This window comes from Heterodontus francisci, chromosome 35, assembly GCF_036365525.1.
Source record: "Heterodontus francisci isolate sHetFra1 chromosome 35, sHetFra1.hap1, whole genome shotgun sequence".
In the NCBI taxonomy this organism is placed as follows: domain Eukaryota; kingdom Metazoa; phylum Chordata; class Chondrichthyes; order Heterodontiformes; family Heterodontidae; genus Heterodontus; species Heterodontus francisci.
This window is the reverse complement of record NC_090405.1, coordinates 31,701,861-31,717,150: the sequence shown is the minus strand read 5'-3', so window position 1 is coordinate 31,717,150 and position 15,290 is coordinate 31,701,861. Positions and strand designations below refer to the sequence as shown.

At 45.8% G+C, this 15,290-nt stretch overlaps 1 protein-coding gene across 5 annotated transcripts in view; it reads right to left on the bottom strand.

Moving 5' to 3' along the window:
- The window catches only part of tln2b (talin 2b), a 293,811-nt gene that overhangs the window by 269,644 nt on the left and 8,877 nt on the right, over nucleotides 1-15,290 (bottom strand). Inside the window, exon 2 of one of the 5 annotated variants that reach the window (XM_068015242.1) lies at nucleotides 13,577-13,729. The exons of 3 other annotated variants lie outside the window; for them this stretch is intronic. The gene's annotated coding sequence lies outside the window, so the exon portion shown is untranslated. Of the gene's footprint in view, nucleotides 1-9,473; nucleotides 9,493-13,576; nucleotides 13,730-15,290 lie in introns of those variants that run through there. One more of the 5 variants, XM_068015245.1, reaches the window with a different exon arrangement.

Here is a 15,290-nt window from a genome sequence, read left to right as displayed (position 1 = left end):
GTCAGGAAGGGAAGTTAAGTCAGCAGTTTAGTGGGAATAGGGTCAAAGGTGGGTCTCATGGACAAGATGAGATCAGAGAGGGCACGAGGGAAGATAAGAGAGAAACTCGAAAAAGCTGAGAGTTCAGGGCTTGGGCGGGGGGGTGGGGGGCACCTTAGACGAGGTTTATCCTGCACGCATGTACACAGAATCGCACAATTTTCATGTAATAATTCGTGAAATAAGTGAAGTTTTAGGAATTCCAGTTGTAAACTTCAGTTTTAAACATTTGACTACAGATGTTACTGGATACTAAATCAGCTGAAAGAAACACACCATGTCTTTTTTTTTAAATTGTCTCCCGCAGTTCAGCATAGAAAACAAAATTACCGTGAACAGAATTCTCTGTCCAAAGCAGTCTGTAATCTGGAATGATTTGCTCCTTTCAGAAATGCAATCAATTAAGGAACTGCCTGGAGGGGAAGCAGGTCCCAAAATGACAAATGAAGCAGCAGCTTCATCCAGGAGCACCTCAAAAAGGGAGTGAGTGAAATCAGCTCCTTCAGGAAAAATAATAAAAGTTGTAGGTGTTTGAAGTTTAAAAGAAAACAGCTACAAGAGGAAGAGACTATTTTAGAACCACACCCATCATACAAACTCTCCAATTGCTTTTCTGAAACGGTGATTTCTCAATACAGTTCACATTCAAAAACAAAATCACTTCAAATGTTTCCAGATTTAATATCACAGGAGCTGCTGCCTTGCTTTGTCAGTGGTGTGAAGTCATGTTGCAGGGTAGCAGAGCTCCAAACATCTCTCACCAGTTTGCCACCTTCCCCGGGTTCGTTGGCTGCCAGCTGCAGCCAGTGCCCACAGCTCCAGCAGAACCAAGACTCGAAATAGAGGATTTCATCACACTAGGTTCTCCAGCCTGACTATTCGAGTAATTGGGCCATCACAAGTCAAGGAAAAATAACTAATTTAAAAACAGGTTTTTTTAAACTCGGGAATACTTCAAATGTTCTTAATCCTACTGATACTCCCAGCGAGTCCCACCCTCCCCTCCCCCACCACCAATGCATCACCCCCCCCCCACAGTCCTACCTTCCCTCGCATCCCACCAACCCTAACCCCCCCTCCCCACTGCATCCCACATCCCCACTACCCTCCCCCGAAACATCCTTCAATTCCCTATCTCTTCAGAAATGTAATTACTAACCACTTCACTCCATGTTTCCTCTTTGCTTCAATAACTCTTAGCCAGCCATTTTAAAAAGTGGTTCTGTCCACCTTCCCTTCTTTTTCAATGTTCTAATTTCTAGCCAGTCTCTCAAATTCCTTGCGGGCGATTCGCTGAAAATCTATATTTAGAGAACAGCAAATCACAACTGAACAGTTAGAGAAAGCACCAATTGCAAAGTAGGAGGAATGAAAGAAAACCGTTAAGTTCAAAAAACACGCCAAAAATGGAAATGAGGAGCCAATCAAATCATGGCAAGCATTTTGCGAAGAGGTGCAAGTTTGGTTTTGAAAAAAATCTAATCTCTCAGGAAATGAACTTGCTCTGATCAAATTGGTCCCTCCTCTAAAACCTTCAATTCAGTCACCTCAATGACCCCCTCTTCAACTGTGACAACAATGCAACTTCCTCCATCTTTCCTCACTGTTCAGGTTCCCAGTACAGAGGATCATTGGGAGTTATTCATTAGATAGTTGGATACTATTGGGAAGAGGGGGGTGCGGAAACCAGGTCGCTATCGAAGGATGAGCTCAGTGGTCTGAACGGCGTGCCCTATCCGCACGTATATTGGTGATCATTGTACTCCCTCCGAAGCAATAATGTTCCTCTTGCAATTAGCAGGCTTCATGAGTGCATAGCACTCAAAACGGGGTCTGACCAATATCCAATGCAACCACTGTAGGAACTCCATTGATAGGTACTCTTTGTCTCTCTGATGGAACCCTGAAGGTGACCTTTTATCCTTCAGTCAAAGCCAGAAAATTATCCAACACTATAGCAGATTTATCCACTGTAACATCTTCTTGAACACTGCATGGTTGCTCCATGCAAAATACATTGGCCCATTGCTCCCATACAAATTATTTTAGACTGAACCTCATTGAACTGCATCTGCCACCTACTGGCCATAAGCCCCCCTTGAGCGTGCTCCGCCATTCAATACGATCATGGCTAAACTTCCACATCAACTCCACTTGCCCACCTGACCGCCATATCCTACTATTCCCTTAGTGCCCAAAAATCTATCAATCTCAGTCTTGAATATACTCATGATTGAGCATCCACAGCTCTCTAAGGTGGAAAATGTTCAAGATTTACATCCCTGAGTGAAGAAAATTCTCAGTCAAAAGGCCAACTCCTTCTTCTGAAACGATGTCCCTTAGTTTTAGACTCTCCAGCCGGGAGAAAACAGCCTCTCAGCATCTACCCTGTCAAACCCTCTCAGTATCTTATGTTTTAATATGATCACCCCTCATTCTTTTAAACTTCTGAGAGTACAGGCCCACTCTACTCAATCTCTTCTCATAGGACAGCCCTCTCATCCCAGGAATTAATCTAGCAAAGCTTCATTGCAACACTTCCAAGTCAAATATATCGTTCCTTAGGTACGGAGGCCAAAACTGTGCACAATACTCCAGGTGTAGTCACCTCAAAGCCCTGTACAATTGTAGCGAGATTAATTCCCAAATCAAGAAATCGAACCTGGTCCCAAGGACAAATTTTGCCCCGATCGCCAGCTTGGCTCTCGCCTGCTCAGCAGGTCACTGGTTAAAGTTCCATTCCAGAGATTTGATCACCAAACCGAGGATGAACCTCCAGGACTGAGGGAATGCTGCACTGTCGGCGATGCTGTCTTTTTATTGAAACACTAGGCCATGGCTTCGCCTGCCCTCATGAGAACGCCCCTTCTCTTCTTCAAACAGTTCCTTTGGATCACTGATTTCCACTTGGGAGGGCCTCAGTTTAATGTCTCACCCAAAAGACAGCACCTCCAACAGCACAGCATTCACTCAGCACTGGAGGATCGGCCTAAACTTTGTGCTCAGGACTCTGGAGTGGGACTTGAACCCTTAACCTCGTGACTCAGAGACAAGAGCCAAGCTGTCGGCCTGGAGACAATTTATGGAAGGGACTAGGTCAGATTGTTTGAACTGGAATATAGTCAGTAAAAGGCAGCTTTGTTTGAGGTGCTAATTACATTATACATGGTCAAGCAGTAAACATGACTTGGAGCCAGAACCTGCTCATTAACATTCCCAATAGCAATTGCTGGGTCTTCAATCATGGATGAGTGACAGCTTTGACCTCGGAGACCTTTGGATTTGATAATCTAGACTTTTCTGATTGCAGAGCATCTCTGGGAACGAGGCGAGGGTCGGACTTCTACCACAGAGAGGTCCCACTGACTGACGACAAGGCTCAGGATATTTGTCATATTGGTGATGGGGGTCTCTAGCTGCCCCCAGAGGTGTCCACTGAATTAAATGTGGAACTGCGATGCAGCAAGCCTCCGAGTTAGTTATAAAAATAGCTCTTGGTTTTGTACTGGCCCTGGGTCACCCAAAGGGTTCGGGTACTCCTTCCGCCCAATTTGTCAGCCATGGCTCAGTGGATACCCGCTCCCGCCTCCGAGTCGAAGGTGGTGGTTTCAAGGCCCAGAGACTTGAGCTCAAAGTTTAGGCTGATCCTGCAGCGTAGTACGAAGGGAGTGCTGCACTGCCAGAGGTGCCATCTCTGGGAGGAGAACTAAACCAAGCCCCCAACTTTCCTCCCAGGTGGATGTAAAAGGTCCCAAGACACTATTTCGAAGAAGAGCAGGGAAGCTCTCCCTGGTGTCATGGCCAATATTTATCCTACAACCAAGATCACTATTTGTGGGATCCTGCTGTGCAGAAATTGGCTGCTCCATTTCCTACATTACAACAGTGGTTACATTTTAAAAGTACTTCATTGACTGTGAAGCACTTTGGGAAGTCTTGAACTTGTGAAAGGTGCGATATCAATGCAAGTTTTTCTTACATGCCCGGGCCTGCATGTCCAAGTGTTCAAATGGTGGGAGACACAGTGGAGACTAGGCTTCTCTCATTTGCATTCTATTATCATAAGCCCACCCACATTTGGGTGCAGTGTCTCCCCAGGTATCAATCCTGCCCACTCCAACAATAAAGACATGCCTAGAATGGGAATTGGAAGGCAGTAAATAAAAGGAAATTTCAAACTTCCACGATTAACCTGGATCTTCATCAGCCATCTCCAACACAGCAATAGGAACGTCGCTGGAGACACAAACCCGGTTACATTAACAAAACTTTTTCTCCTTCATCAGAATTTGTCAGTGTTTCATTTCAAAAAGGATCTTTAAGGCCTTTACGGATGAACCTGCTGTATTTCATGTCCATTTGACATCACCCACTTCTGTAAATTTTAATTAGACCAGGTTTCCACACACCATATATCTGTATCTTGTACTGTAAGTTCGGAACAGTTCTCAGATCTGCAGCCCTCACACAAATTTGGTTTGAACTGGCTCTTTCCAGTCTTATCTTCTTGGCAACCTGCAACTGTACTGGAAACAAACTGCAGAGGTTTAGGGAGGGAATTTCAGAGCTTGGGGCCCAGGCAACCGAAGGTGCGGCCGCCAATGGTGGAGCTAGTAACATCGGGGGTGCTCAAGAGGCCAGAATTGGAGGGGCGGAGGGGAGGCGCACAGCCCCCTCGGAGGGTTGTAGGGCTGGAGGAGATTACAGAGATAGAGAGCAGCGAGGCCATTGGAGGAATCTGAAAACAAATTGGAATACATAAATTGACTCACCGACAGTACGTCAGCAGAAAGGAATTTGAGAGTCCGGGCACACAGCACAGATTATACATTACAACAGTGCCCACACGTAATTGGCTCTGAAGCGCTTTGGGATGCCGAGGTCATAAATGGTGCTACAGAAATGCACGTCTTAATTTCTTATTACACATATTATAAAGAAACTGAATCCCTCAGATTGCCATTTCTCTGCAGGCTGATCGATCCTTTGATGATGAAACCAATTTTATTCCCCCGTGAAACATAACTGTTATATAAGAAAGATAGAATCACTTCTGAAAATAATCAAATGGAGACAAGGTTTCAGCTCACTCGCTGTGCTTGGCTGAGGGGAATGAGGTTCAACTAAGCAATCTCCAAAACGCAGCTCGAGCTAAATCACCATTTCACTGTGAAGCAATTTGGAGCCAGTATATTAATATCCCACCAAGGTGGAAGGAGGAGGAAGGGGTTAAAAAAAAGAGGGGGCAGGAGGAAGTGGAGGAACCGTCTACAGTCTATCAGCAATGCCAGGGGAGATCTGCCAATATTTTTGCGACAAGTGCTGACAGTTATACTGCAGGCACCATGTGACAGCAGCATTTCAATGGTGCCAGCTTACTTCCCAAAGTTATACTGCTCAGCGTGCATTGCTTTTCTAAGGGAAAGCAGCACATTCGTCCGGCTTCTGTTCTTGGCCCCACCATGACCTCACCCCTTCCCATCTCTGTAACCCCTTCTCCAGCCCCACAACTAATGTGCACTCTAATTTTTTTTTGTTGTGTGCGGCCTATTCATTTCAGTCGCAGGCCCTTTAAATGGTTCTGGTTGGCCGTGCACCCATGGTGCCAACAGTGTTCAGCTTGGGAGGCCAAGCAGCTCCAAGAGAACATTACCTACAATCCTCTGGGAACTCTACATTCCTGCAGTTATCGCCCATTGTACCTCCCAGACTTCCTTTGCTCCACCATTGGTGGCTCCGCCTTCAGCTGTCTAGACCCCAAGTTCTGGAATTCCCCTCACTAAACTTCTCCACCCCTCTTCTCTCTCCTCCTTCAGACATCCCTTAAAACCTACCTCTTTAATCAAGTTTTTGAACACTTCTAATATCCCTTCTTCAGTCCTGTGTCAAGTTTTGTCTGATAACTCTCCTGTGGAGCACTTTGGGATGTTTAGCTCTATCAAAGGCACGATGTAAATGCCAGCTGATGTTGTGACAGTTCTAATGTTACGACCACAAGCAACATCTGCATCATCTGGGATAGATCATCAGAAGCACAAAGGCAGTCCCACATCTGGGCACTTCAAACAGCTGCTTGACACCAGCTGCAGTATAACTGTCATCACTGCAACACCAAACCACTTTCTCACATCCACTGCAAGCTGATACTGGTTTTGCTGCAGTTATACTGCAAACTGCACGTCCAATTGTATTATTGGAAAACATGTGCATTCATTGGCCATCACCAATTCCATCACCGGCAGCAACAATCCTCCAGCAAAAACTGCAGGAGCCATTTGACAATCAGCACAGTCGCTCTCCCTTCCTCTTCATGTTACAGGAGTGCAGGCAGACAGCTTGTATGGATGTTGGGCGTGCTGATGTGCGTTCAGTCTTATTAGTAAGAGCATTCGCGTTTACATCTCAAACACAGAGAAGGCCTTGTAACCTCCCTTGAGGAGGGATTTGATTTTCAATGAGTTTTCTACTGCTTATGACATACTTTCCCATTTCTGGTTGAACAAGAAAAAGAGTCCAAGGTGAGCACGGCAGTAATAGAAGCGATAGGCCAGATCTTCTACTTGCTACCCAGTGACAAAGTGGAGAATGAGCTCCCCATACTAATTCCAACCATTCTATCCATGTACCAAAAAACATCAACTGATCTTTCTATCACTAAGGGTCTGTGTGCTGTTCTGGATACTGCCAAGGAAAAAGAGACAGTAAAATGCTGGTGACCCATCTGGAATGTCTGCTCATCATTTTTGTAGAGTTGTAGATTCTGTCCAGCCTTCCCACTCAATGGGCCAGAGTTCCCTGTAGCAGGGTATCCAATGGGCATGCCCCATTCGTTAGACTTGCTCCTGCACCCCCAAACATTTTTGCCAAGCGAGTTGCTGAAAGCGCGAAATGATAACGTCGCAGTGAGGGAAACTGGGCAGTGGGAACCTGAGCGAACAGGGCAAGCAACTGTGCATCTCCTCAAATCAATTAGCAGCGCAATGACTGAGAAGTAGTCTAAGTTAGACTGGGTGAGAAATAAAGAGAGGGAAAGGAAGACTAGATTGAGAGAGAGGAGACATGAACGGGACAGATAAAAAAAAAATTGATATTTTTTAAATCTCCAACAATTAAAACTGGAAGAAATAAGACTCCAAACTTGCAATAGTTAATGTCAGAAGTTAACACATCACCTTTTTTTTTATTCGTTTGTGGAATGTGGGTGCCGCTGGCGAGGCCAGCATTTATTGCCCATCCCTAATTGCCCTTGAACTGAGTAGCTTGTGAGGCCATTTCAGAGAGCATTTTAAGAGCCATCCACATTGCTGTGGGTCTGGAGTCACATGTAGGCCAGACCAGGTAAGGACGGCAGATTTCCTTCCCTAAAAGGACATTAGCGAACCAGAGGGTTTTTTTTACAACAATCGACAATGGTTTCATGGTCATCATTAGCCTAGCTTTTTTTAATTTCCAGATTTATAAAATTGAATTCAAATTTCACCATCCGCCGTGGTGGGAATTGAACCCATTACTAGTCCAGTGACATCACCACTACGCCACTCTCCTCCTTTAAAAGGGTGTTTACACTTGATGTGACTTGACTTAACTTTGTGGTACGGCTGGTTCATACTTACTGTGTAAATGCTGCAACTTCACGCTTTTCAATGGTGAGAGAGACAGTAAGAGGCTGTTTTTGCAAAGCTAATGGTGGTGCAATGCATCTCGGGCGCAAACTTATGGATATTTGAGTTTAACTGCACATCTGCCGCTTGCCTGAAGTTGCTGTGACATCCATCCATAAATAGTGGCGAGCGCCATTAACCTCACTGTTACTTGGACTGGAAATTCTGGGTCTTTTTTCTCAAGGGAGAAGCATGAGACTCAGCCTCACTCCCAAAGAGACTTGGCCACAGGCAGCAAGTCCATGAAGGAATCCAGCCAACCCCAAGAGGAGAAATCACATGGTTTTTTTTTTAAAAAGTCTCGTTTCCCCAGGATACAATAGCATTTTCTTTTTGCTTTTAGTACAGCATGCATTTCAAACTGAGGTCCCCTGAGCCCAGAGGATTTGAGGGGATATTTCAGGGCTTTGTGAGGGCGTGAGATTAGTCACGGGGTTCGGGGTGTCCAGGAGGGCGTAAGATTAGTCACGGGGGGGGGGGGGGGGGTGGAGTGCCCACACGCAGAGATCTGAACCCCCCCCCCCCCCACTATACAGTAGTCCCCAACATTAAATCAAAAAGAAACAGTTAGAGCTGGAGGTTTCTCGATCCTGAGGAAAAGGTTGCGGGAAAATATGCAGGGAAGAGGAAAAGGCAACAATTTTTCAGTGAAAGAAACCGGTTAAGAGAGAGTCGCAAATCTAACTGAATGAATATTGACTGCAGCCATTACTGGTCCCGTTCAGTTCCTCTGGCATATTATACAAATGTAATAAAGCTAATAATTCATTTGTGAAATGCTTTTCTTCATTCATAAAGGAGCTGTGATGAGTCGTCTGCCCCCAGGCATGATAATTAAAACAATGGCCAGAGCTGCTGTGTAGGGTGGGGACTGTGTTCTCTAAAAGCTCTCAGCTCCACTTGTAACTCAAGATCCATTCGCTTCCAAACGGACATCTGTTCCCCATTATAAAATCCTCCCACCAACAAGAGAGAACAATATCTTCTGTTGTGAGTTTCACGAGTGAAAAATAAAGTATTTTGTCTTCTCAAAGCACAAACTATAGCCTTCCCTCCCTCTGCACACCCAGCAGTCGGCCTGGATAGACAAACAACTCCTTGCCAAGTGTCTCATTTCTAAAAACACTTGATGTCAAATATGCGATGTCAAGGACCCCGAGTGATCTGAGGCACGGCACTGGGATACGTGAGAAAGCAGGAAATGGAATAGGGAAACCCACACTCTATTCTGTATGGGGGCAGGGAGAGGCGGGAGAAAATGAATGATTTCAGTTGAAGGCATTAGTAATGCAGATGCAACCCAGCGTAAATGAGCGACTGGAAATAAACTGAAAGCGGCTAGAGTGGAAATAGAGAAGGCCGGAGACACTCTGAGTCAGGCCGCCTCTATGGGGAGGAGCTCCTAGCTTGGATATGACAAAGGGTCCAACTTCACAACATTATGCTGCTTACCCTGAACAGTGACTCCAACATTTTCTCACCACGCCAGTTGTAGATCACACAACAGATACATCCAGCTGCAGGATTCAATTGGAGTTCAGCTGTTGCTTTCTGGATATTTCAAACCTCCCCTTTCCCCAGCTCCATTCTGGCTGCTGAACCGGTCACAGGCCCTTTCAGTACTTTCCACAGAACCTGTTACCTACACGTGAAAGGGTTAAGCTTTCCCATCATAGGCTTTTTCCCCTGATGCTACTCAAAGCTGAGGGCCAATCAATTTAACTAAGGCAAGAGAGAAATGGAATGAAAGTGAATGATGCCAGCAAGACTTACACAAGCAAGCACTCCAACGCCTTCGAAATTCTGCAGCCAGATGAGGTTATTGATCGAGCATAGATTAGATCAGGAGATCTTCATCTAGATTTCGCTGTTACAGGATTTAGAATGAAGAGGAAAAGCAGGGAAACTGTTTATGCATTGTAGCTTCTCCGGAGATCGCACGCGGACGTGTCTGGGCAGCTGCTGTCAGAACATATATCAGGAACTCAAACTGTGAACAGTCAGTGTGTGAGCATTTCATTACAGCAATTTACTGATGTGTCAATCACCTTCTACAGTTGCAACCTGACTACCTGGGAAGAGATGAAGGGAAAGGTTTAAAAGGAAGATGCCAATACCAACGAGAGAGCAGCCAACTCCCCACTTGCAAGGCAAGGAAGGATCTGAGCCCCGGGGGGGGGGGGGTCCCGCACAGAATTTAGCCACTCTCCCTGGACGCCAGCCTTAATGCAGCTGGTAGGTTTACACTGCAGCTGCTCCCAATGCAGAAGACTCCAAGGAATCAGCAAGATAGTGCAGATTGTGCCCACACAATGGAAGGGCATCAGGGATAAGACAGACACACTGGCATTTCTACAGGGAAAGAAAAAACAGAGTTAACGTTTCAAGTCGATGACCTTTTGTCCAATCAGGGCATCGACCTGAAACACTGACTCGGTTTCTCTCTCCAGAGATGCTGCCAGACCTGCTGAGTATTCCCAACATTTTCTGTTTTTATTTCGGATTTCCAGCATCTGCAGTCTTTTGCTTTAGGACTGGAATTTTATAGCACAACCTCAAGAGCTTTAGAGCCCATGAAGTACTTTTGAAGTGTCCTTGCTGTTGAATTCTGGGAAATGTGGCAGCCAATCTGTGCACAGCAAGATCCCACAGACAGCAATGTGATAATGACCAGATAATCTGTTTGGTTGAATGACAAATACTGGCCAGGACACTGGGAAGAACTCCCCTGCTCTTCTTCAAATAGTGCCCCAGGATTATTTACAGCCATCTGAGACGGCAGATAGGACTTTGTTTTCAGGCTCACCTGAAAGGCTGCACCTCCCTCAATGTTGCACTGGATGACCAACAATAACCATCAGTTGATGAGAATGAGTTGGCCAAACTGTCTTCAGTTAGAAACATTCCTGACTACAGTTAGCTGACCACAACTGTTTTCTGTCAAGGATAGTGGTGAAAGAAATGAGAAACACACATGGGAAAATAAAAAGAGACAAATCACCAAATCATTCCTCACAATCTGAATAGATACACGCTCAATAGTAACAAGATTCAAAGACTCAGAAATGAATTTTAGTTATGATTCATCAGGTGGCCACTGCTCCATTTAGGCGCCTCTTGCAGCCTCCTTCGCCTCTCCGCGGAATTATCATTCCTGTATCCCTATTCCAGGTGAGAATCCATCCAGTCTTTTCCCATAAACCTTGCCGCGGTTTTCTGACGTAAACACCCTCCACCCTCCTAGGTGGCTGACTATTCTACAATGCTGATTGCACCCTTCACTAAAAATACACTGCCCCCAACCTTTCCAAATTATCCACACCCCTCAAACTTGATCATGTATCCCTCAGCCTTCTGTGTACGCAAGTAAATCCCTGGGCTCTTCCCAGCTCAGGAATTAGCCTTGTGAACAACCCCCTTGGGCTCCCTCCATAAATTCCACATTTTTCCTGTAATAATGGAGAATCGAAACTCAACACGGTACTCTTATCAAAGTCAGGTAGACCAACTCGCATGAACAAAGTGCCTTCAATGTCGTAAAATGTCTCAAGACACTGCAGCATAATGATACCGAACCACATAATATTTCCTCTAAACAGCCAGGTAGCAACCTGAAAGTCCCTGCACAAGTTGCACGCAAGTTGGTCCCTTTAAGTCACCGAGTGTGCGCGGCCACGCAAAAGAATTTGAAGGGGCCGCGCACTTAAATAAACCACCCTCGCACTCCACTGGTTGCAGGGCTGGAGGAGACTGCAAAAATATGGAGGGGGCGAGGCCACAGAGATTGGAAAATAAAGGATGAGAACTTTTTAAACTCAGGCAATGCCAGACAGGGAATCCATGTAGGTCAGTGAGCACAAGGGTGTTGGGTGAACAGGACTTGGTGTGAATTGGGATATAGGCAGCAGAGTTTTGGATATTACTTGGATATTAGAACAGAGAGTCTGAATATGGCGAATCCATCAGTGCTTAATACCAAGCAGATGGCAAAGTTTGCATGTCGCAATGTATTTTCATTGCACTATTACAATTCAAGTGCTCCCTCATGCAAAACACTCCCTCTCTCAGGTCTTTCGATTCTTCCCATATACAACAACTTGCATTTATTCCAACAAATTTATTTAGAGATACAGCACTGAAACAGGCCCTTCGGCCCACCAAGTCTCTGCCGACCATCAACCACCCAGTTATACTAATCCGACATTAATCCCATATTCCTACCGCATCCCCACCTTCCCTCAATTCCCCTACCACCTACTTATACGAGGGGCAATTTATAATGGCCAATTTACCTATCAACCTGCAAGTCTTTGGCTTGCAACCTGACTACCTGGGAAGAGATGAAGGGAAAGGTTTAAAAGAGAGAGAGACAGCACATCTTTAAAACAGTAAAACGCCCTAAGGCGCTTCACAGGAGTGTTATCAAACAAAATGTGATACAGCCACATGAGGAGATTTTAGGACAGATGACCAAAATCTTGGTCAAACAGGTAGCTTCTAAGGAGCGTCTTAAAAGTAGGAGAGTGAGGTGGAGCACCCTAGATGTTTAGGGAGGGAATTAAAGAGCTTAGGACCTTGGTCGCCAATAATGGGGTGATTAAAATTGGTGATGCTCAAGAGGCCAGAATTAGATGAGAGTCGATATCTCAGAGGGTTGTAGGAGGTTAGAGAGATAGGAAAGGGGGACGAGGCCATGGAGGGGTTTGGAAATAAGGATAAGAATTTTAAAATGAAGACGTTGCTTAACCAGGAGCCAGTGTACATCAGCGAGCGCAGGGGTGATAGGTAAACAGACCTGGTGCAAATTTGCACACAGGCAGGATTTTGGATGACCTCAAGTTTACCCAAGGTAGAATGTGGGAGGCTGGCCAGGAGTGCAGTAGTAAAACATCCCAAGGCACTTGAAAGAGCACCATCAGATCAGCTTTGACACTGAGCCACGTAAAGAGATATTAGGAGAGATGACCAAAAGTTTGGCCAAAGAGCTAGGCTTTAACGAGCATCTTAAAAGGAGGAAACAGAGGTAGAAGGTGCGTGTGCAGATACTGCAGCTGAGCACAAATTCTACTTAGAACCTCCCACTGCAATTCTGGTCACATTGAAACCGGAATGCTAGCTCCCCACAAGAAATACTCCGAATAAAACCTTGCTGCATGATAGCTGCAGAATTGGCAATGATTGGGGCAGCAGAGACTTCCAACATCTCAACACCAACGCTCTCTTGTTATGAAAGAACTGGCATTTATGACGTGCCTTTCACAACCTCTGATGTGCTTTTGAAGTGTAGTCACTATTGTCGTGTAGGAAACACAGCATCCAAATCGGGTACAGCAAGCTCGCACAAACAGAGACGTGATAATGATCAGTTTGTCTATTTTTAGTGCTGTCAGTCGAGGAATAGATTTAGGCCAGGACACCGGGGAGAACGCCCCTGCTCTTATTTGAAATAGCGTCATGTCCACCTGAGAGGGTAGACAGAAGCTCAGTTTATAATGTCTCACCTCTAAAGGTGAACCAGCCCCCTTAAGGACCAGAAGATCCCCTGGCACTATTCTAAGAGCAAAGGATCACTCCTGGTGTGCTGAAAAACATTTATCCCTCAATCACCAGCACTAAAAACAGGTGAACTGGCCACATCTCTCACTGTTTGTGGGATCTTGCTCGCCAAAGCTTGGCTCCTGCTTTCGCCTTGAACAGGGATTGCATTCTAAAAGTAATGAATTAACCGTGAGGTGCATTTGGACATGCAAGTCACTTAAGGGACAGTCGAACGTGCAAGCACTTCAGTGCGGAAGCACTTACATTGAAAAAAGGAAACAAGATGTTTACAGTAACCAACTGTTGGCCAGGACATCATAGACAACTCTCCTGCTTACCCTCATATAGTGCTGCGAGATCCTTTACATCGATCGCGGAGGGCAGACGGGGCTCGTCGTTTTAAGCCCCATCTGAAAGACGGCGTCTCCGACAATGCAGCGTTCCCTCGGCACGGGGCTGGGAGAGTCAGCCTGGATTATGTGCTTAAGTGCCTGCAGTGACACAAAATGAGGAGAAGCAATGCCTCGGAAATCAATCAGTGGGGGAGGGGCATTCGAGCACACCCCTCAGCACAGACAGCAGATGTGGCCAGCTTTTTCTATCCTTGTGGGCGACTCATGAACATGCCATGGGAGATTTGTGGGCCACGTATAAAGTTTAAATCCCATTCCCACAAATCTGCAGACATTTCAAAGTTGTTGTCACCAACAGACCTTGGTTTCAGGTTTTTTTTCCCCCCAATGAAGCAATGGCCCTTTCCAAACGGACTATTTTTCAACAAGACAAAGCAGCAAATCACCAAGATAGAGAGCGTTTATGAATCAGCAGAGTTTTGTGGGCTGGTGTGAGCTTGCAGGTGGGACACAGTTTGGACACCCAGCATAAAAGCTCTGCCCCATTAACACCACTGTTAAATTGCGGACTAAACCTGCAGTCAGGAATGTTGCAGAACTGCCTCAGGGTGCTCACGAATACTATAGCACCAACAGCCAGAAACTAGCACAACCTGAAAATTCGGTCTGCTGCTGTCTAACCACAAAGACAATACAAAAGAATTCAGCTCTGGTTTGCAGCCTCTGTAACAAAGCAGGTAGCGATATTATCAAATGATACATCTAACAGGTTACATTCAAGCCACACAAGTGCCAGGCAATGACCATCTCCAACAAGAGAGAATCTAACCATTTCCCCTTGGCATTCAATGGCATTACCATCGCTGAAACCCCCACTATCAACATCCTAGGGGCTAGCATTGACCAAAAACTGAACTGGACCAGCCACATAAATACTGTGGTTACAAGAGCAGGTCAGAGGCTGGGAATTCTGCGGTGAGTAACCCACCTTCTGACTCCCCAATGCGGGTCCACCATTTACAAGGCACAAGTCAGGAGTGTGTTGGAATACTCTCCACTTGCCTGGATGGGTGCAACTCCAACAACACTCAGGTAGCTTGATACCATCCAGGACAAAGCAGTCCGCTTGATTGGCACCCCATTCACCACCTTAAACATTCACCCCCTCCATCACTGGCACACAGTGGCAGCAAGGTGTACCATCTACAAGATGCACTGCAGCAACTCACCAAGCCACCTTCGACAACACCTTCTAAATCCACGACCTCTACCACCTAGAAGGACAAGAGCAGCAGAAGGAACACCACCACCTGCAAGTTCCCCTCCAAGCCACATACCATCCTGATTTGGAAATATATCATCGTTCCTTCACTGTCACTGGGTCACAATCCTGGAACTCCCTTCCGAACAGCACTGTGGGCATACCCGCACCAGATGGACTGCGGCAGTTCTAGAAGGCGCTCACCACCAATTTCTCAAGGGCAATTAGGGATGGGCAACAAATGCTGGCCATGCCAGTGATGCTCACAACCCATGAAAATGAATTTTTCAAAAAGCTATTCGGCCCATCGTGCCTGTTTTGGCTCTTTGAACGAGCTATCCAATTAGACTCACTCCCCTGCTCTTTCCCCATAAGCCTGCAGATTTTTCATTTGAGTATATATCTAATCTAACTTCCTTTCGAAAGTTACCATTGCAT